Below are 6,000 nucleotides of genomic sequence, written 5' to 3'. Positions count from 1 at the left end.
ACTGTTCGCCACCCCCTGATGGAATCCTTTGCCAACTGAATCAGATGCTGAACCCAATTCAGACCAGACCTAGATCCAGCTGCATATATCACAGATCCATAACAAAGCTTTACTACTGTCAGTTCTAGTACTTGATTTTTGTGCTTCAATTCAAAACGATCCCTCTTTGAAAGAAAAACAACTATCTTGTCTTGTGAAAGGCATTTTGATGCAAAGGGGAAGATTAGAAGTCAATGGGTGATCCCTAGAGAAACTGTAACTGCAATTCTTGTGTCATGGGCGTGAAGATAGAGTAGGAATTATTAATTTTTGAATGGGCAGCAACAAATGGAAGCCTTGTGGCAAGAAAATCCAAAAAAATAGTATTTGGGTCAAAAAGAAGAAAAATATGCTTGCTGAGTGAAAAATGTCCATTGGGGAAGTACAATAGAGGGGTTTATATCTAGAAATTTGCACAGATAGAACCAGAAAATAGAAAAAACAAAGGCATCAAGGCTACTCAAAGGTTGGAACAATCAGGAAGCTCTTGTACGATGCCAATGACAGATTTGAAATGGATTTTCAACTCTTATGGAGAATTAGTAAATTTTGAATTTATCTCCATGTCTGCAGAAAGAAATCAGGTGCAGAAAATTGCCCTAAGTGTTTGACAAAATGCATTTTTCACTACAACAATTAAAGAAATGTTAGAATGCCTGACAACAATGTTGTGGTCGAATCAAAAACTGATTCAATAAGTTTGCGTGGTTTACCATTATGCTTGTCTATATTGCCTTGAGAAGGCCTAAGAACTCCAGTCTTTGTTCCAGTTTGAGTTCATATGGGGTTAGAACTATGTCAAGATAGGTTATGAGATTCATTTGACTACTCATACACCATATATTTCCTTGTCTAAATTTGTTTAAAGTTCTATGCAATTTATGGAGCTCCTAGTTATAAATACCTCACTAAATGATGGAATTTTTAAATTTCTGGCAAATGGCCACCAAAAGGGTGAGAACAGCATAACAAGCTCAAAATAGTGCAAAAATACTTGTTTTGTGCTGCTTGCACACAGCTTCCATTCATTTGGTCCCCAGGCTAGACTGTATCAATAGACCTTTGTATTTTTTTTATAAAATACGTTGATGGCTATCGTTTTAGTGAAGTTCACTACTAAAAGCATATGAAAAAACATACAGGCAAAAGAAACAGCTGAGTGCTTGCTATGTTCCCCATATAGCTTTGTGTATCTCCCTTAGAGATGTAATTTGTTCCAGTGCATACCCATTTAATGGAGAGAATTCCATGAATTCCCGTGAAACAATATATATATTAGCCCTCGTCACATGGAGACCCCATTGTACAGGGATGTCATTTCAAATCTGTACATTGCAGTAAATGAATAAGGGTACAGGCTGGAGCACGGATATATTCCCGCAAAAAAATCTGGGTGCAGAAAAGATCCTTGTCTTGCCAGTGAAATTTTCTGCTTACTATGACTCAGGCAACCTCTTTGAATGTATTATTATCTTCTTGTATGAAAAACATTACCAAAAACAAATATGACAGACTTCTAAAAGCCCTCAGAATTGCCAAATAGAATTAAGATGCCACACACATGATATCAAACCAAAAAGTTATCAGGACTAGATCAACCATATTTTATACTTTGAACTGTGAATGAACTATGAAGTGTTTACCTTGGACATCCTCAAAGCTGAAAACAGCAAAACTACCAAATTTAGTCACAAGCAATTGTTTACTGGAATTGAATGAACCAGAGCATTTTTATGTGATTTTTGCCGCTGTTTTTAAATTAGCAATAAGCATGAAAACCAATCTATACAAATGTCTACAAAAGACAATTCCTAGAAACAGTCAAATCACACAAGAAAAATCAATTTATCTACAAAAATTCACTTGAATTGAGTGAAATTAAGCATTTTTATGTGGTTTTTGCCACTGCACTAAGAATAAGCAATAAGCATGAAAAATAGATCATAAAATATCTAAGCCAATTCCTAACAATCGATACACCAGAGAGAAAGAAATTATATCTAAAATTTTCTTCCTCATTTATTCACATGCTCAACCTTTGAGAGAATTGCTCATACGTGATTGAACAGCCTTACATGTGACCCAGGTCCAATTGTCAGATGCATATTCAAAAATGTAAACATTAGGATATGAAGTTATCCTATTCTGCAAAGACACAGCAGAAAACTAAATATATGCAAGATTCATATTGAACAAAGTCAAATCAATTTTACTTAAGCAGATCCATGGATCTGTAATTCTACCAGCTGGTTGTGGGGATTGAGACTTCTTCAACTAGTTGTTCATACCTGTTAAACCATAGGCTCAACCCATACCTGAGGATATACCTCAATATAACTGAAAGATACACGAACTATTTTATCGCCTCGCATTGAAAATTGACAGTAAGGATGAAGAGAAGAATTGGAAAATGGGTAAAAAAGCTGGGCAAGAAACTTCTTCTGAATATTGCTACAAGTAAAATAGGAGTAGAAAGAGAGGCATTCTGCTCACAATCAGAATAGTATATCATTGACATACTTCACGTCAACAAAAAATACTGCCAATGGTCTGATAGAAGGAGATTTTTTAGAACATTGGGATGCTTTCAGAATTGTGTAGTACAGCAACATCAGGAAAGAATGCCAGCGATGGTGACCACATCGCAAGACAATAACAAAACACTTAATAAAGAATTTGAAAGGATAAAAAGGCTATCTTGCATACCAAATATTAGAATCCATCTTTAAACGCCAAAATACATTGCAGAAAACAGAGGACCCAAGATTTCAGTTCCAGATTATCTCCAGCTAAATTCAATCTTTGAACTCATCGTCACAGTCTAAGCAAGCCCAAAAACAATTGTACCTGTTGCAATATTGGGTACACGTTAAAGAATAATTAAAAACTTTAAACAGATTAAAATATTCAATTGATAATGATGTAATAATAACAATGTACTTTCAGCATATCCTCATCCAACGGATATTCATATGCTCCACCTCAGACAGTAGATTTGAACAAAATTCGATATTGAACAGTTATAGTAATCGATTCAAAAGGAACCCAGCAATTACTCATAAAAATTTTGATATCATAGCTCATATATAGCATAAATAAAATCCAAGTATCTCACAAAAGAGTCACATTATGTCCAAGAAGCAAAAAGCAACTCTTGTCAGGAGATGCTACTAATAGAAGCTGTAAAATTACACTTAATAAATTTCCAGCTACTGTCAGTGGATGATGGTGTGTCCTTGATAACTGGTTTCTTTCCCAATTTTTGTTTCTATGGTGTGTATCCACAAACATAAGAAAAACATCATTTCCTGAAATAACATAAGCCTGAATGCAGTATCAGCAAGCATGCAAATTGCCACCATAAAAAAACACTGCAAAAAGTCAGAACTTCTTGTGTTATTACAATCTTGTTCATTAAATTTTTCGGGTATATTGTGGACAGAAATGTGATACTCCAGCAAATTCAAATTGATGTGTTCACTCTTTTATATATCTTGCATACCAGATATTATAGTTTAGCTTTAAACACCTGGATTCAATATTAAATTTTGCCAGCATTGTAAGAAATGAATCCAGGTTCAAATCTGAACTAATTTGAAGATACCCTATGATGCTTTACAATATGGCGAATAAATATACAAAGTGTTTTCCCTCCCAATGAAAAAACAAATATAACAATGATCCTCTAAAATTTCTCTACGAGTGTTCAGATGACCATAACTATGACCTTTAACCTGTAACAATTGCTTTGAGTTTTTCAAACACAAAAGTGTCTTTATTGTAAAACGGTAACAGATGTATGTATATATTCTTCTTAGCAAACCAAACCAGTTGTATGTCAATGCTTACTGACTGACAGAACTACAAACCAGGGATTTATACAAATGAAGCTTGACCAAGCAAATACATTGCTTAGGAAACACCAGATAAAAAGGGTATTCACATGATCAAAATGTCTCAATTGGCCATTGGCTGGCTGGTTACAATTTTTTTTAGGACCTCATGGATGGACAAAATAAGCTTCAAAAATTGCCCTGTAATCACCCTAATTCATTTGGAATCACCTAGGTATGTGTAGGCATAATTCCAAAATAAATCCAGCTGAAAAAATTAATGTCATGTCCAAACCCATGGGTGAATCAGATCCAATTCAGATTCCAACATTATTGTACTTAGAATCATCTACGTTTTTGCACAATTTCAAAACTTATATATAAAGGTTCACTTAGAATACCCTCCAAATCCAAGTCTAATCCATACCCAATCCAAGAATGTGGCTCATTCTGTTGAGGGTGTTTCAAGGTCAATTTTAGGGTTTAGGGGTACATTCTCAAGTTGACTAAACAATCCATGAGTAGAAAAAAAACACGAAAAAATTACTACAAATTCGCCAGCATGCCCAAGCAAACTCAAATGGGCTCTGTCATGCCTAGGGCAAACTGGGCACAATTTTAATACTTCTACCTTTTCTTTATTTATTTATGTTTTCCTATTAATGGATTAATTGGCCAATTTTAAAGCACCCCCAAACCCTAAAATTGACCTAAAAACACATTGAAACACAAAAACAAACACATTAACTCAATTTGAAAATAAAACACAAAAACCAAATACACTTACTAAACTTTCATTTTTGTTTGTCAGTGAATAAATAGAGCTAAAGATTGATCATTGAAGGTTCCAAAGAAGTTGAATTGCTGTTCCTATGTGTGTGCAACAGCCCATTTGCTACCAATGAGATCGTGGAGTACATTTTTGTATTGGACATAAACTTTTTTTGTTTTTATCTTCATTTTTATTCAACGAACTCTCTTGTTTTGCTATATTGTTTTTCTTTTTCCTGTTCTAAGTTAAATGAGTAAGAATATATTTTATGTTTTCATTAATTTCCAAAGTGCTTTTTTCCAAACATGTTACCATAGAGATTATAATGACAACCAATTCTAGCTCCATGGGCCAACATCACTTTTAAAAAATAAACACATTTCACTATTGTGGAAGTATGTTAACATGATACAACACGTTCTAGGTGGTGAACATTATATTAAGGTTTGCAATAGATGTGTTGGTAGATATGCAAGCTTATACAGTCCAATGAAAGCCCATTTATGTGGTATTCCTAGCATGGGAACCATACTTGCCCTTAGAATAGGATATCCTTTGGCAAAGAGAGGATTGAAGAGACCCCACGCTTCGCTATTTCTTGGTGTTCTTGAAGCTGTGGTAAAAAGGCATTCATTTTTGCCCACATCAAAAGAAGAGCATGCAACAAATAAGAGAACAAGGAGGCCATTGTAAAAGGCACTTGAATGAATCCCAAGAGATTGTTGATCAACATATTGCAAGAGCATCTATACAAATGATTTGGCTTTCAACATTGTTTGGTCATATTAGTAAGAAATGGTGAAAAAAATTATTGGGGCTCTAAAAGAGTACAAGGACCCAAGTTTCGAGAAGCTGTGCAACACCTTATTAACAAAGGAGGTGAAATATGTGGAAAATTCAATAAAGCCCATCAAAGATTCATGGAATGAGAAAAGGGTGTCAATTTTTTATGGATGGAAGGATGCCCAAAATCGGCCCCAGCACAGATGAAGAATGCACAGGTTATTACTCACATCCTTATATGAACCATTGGAAATACGAGGCCTACTAACATTGTCCCAAACATAAAGGAAAACCCACAAAATCGCAAAGTAGCTAATTTGTTGGTCAAGACACATTATTCACACATGTTTTGGACACCTTCTATTGTCCACTCACCCAGCCTTATGCTAAACAAGATGGGCAACAAAATTTATTGTATCAAATAGGCATATGCTGAAACCAAAAAGATCCAAATGTTCATCACCAATTACATGTTGTGGACCATAGTCAAATTATTCTCAAATTTGGCCGCTAGAGGTAAGTAAAACAATACAATTTTATGTTTCACTTTAGTCTTTTATTAAGTATGATGTC

The 6,000-nt window shown here is 34.7% G+C and overlaps 1 protein-coding gene across 2 annotated transcripts in view; it reads right to left on the bottom strand.

Annotated features, from left to right (window-relative positions):
- Positions 1 to 2,202: 2,202 nt before the first annotated feature.
- The window catches only part of LOC131077299 (vacuolar protein sorting-associated protein 54, chloroplastic), a 158,783-nt gene continuing 154,985 nt past the window's right edge, over positions 2,203 to 6,000 (bottom strand). For both annotated transcript variants that reach the window (XM_058014762.2, XM_058014763.2), the window contains exon 20: positions 2,203 to 2,886. The gene's annotated coding sequence lies outside the window, so the exon portion shown is untranslated. The remainder of the gene's footprint in view (positions 2,887 to 6,000) is intronic.

Source organism: Cryptomeria japonica, chromosome 8 (genome assembly GCF_030272615.1).
Source record: "Cryptomeria japonica chromosome 8, Sugi_1.0, whole genome shotgun sequence".
Classification (NCBI taxonomy): domain Eukaryota; kingdom Viridiplantae; phylum Streptophyta; class Pinopsida; order Cupressales; family Cupressaceae; genus Cryptomeria; species Cryptomeria japonica.
Note: the sequence above shows the minus strand (reverse complement) of the source record. Positions and strands in the feature narration are given on the sequence as shown.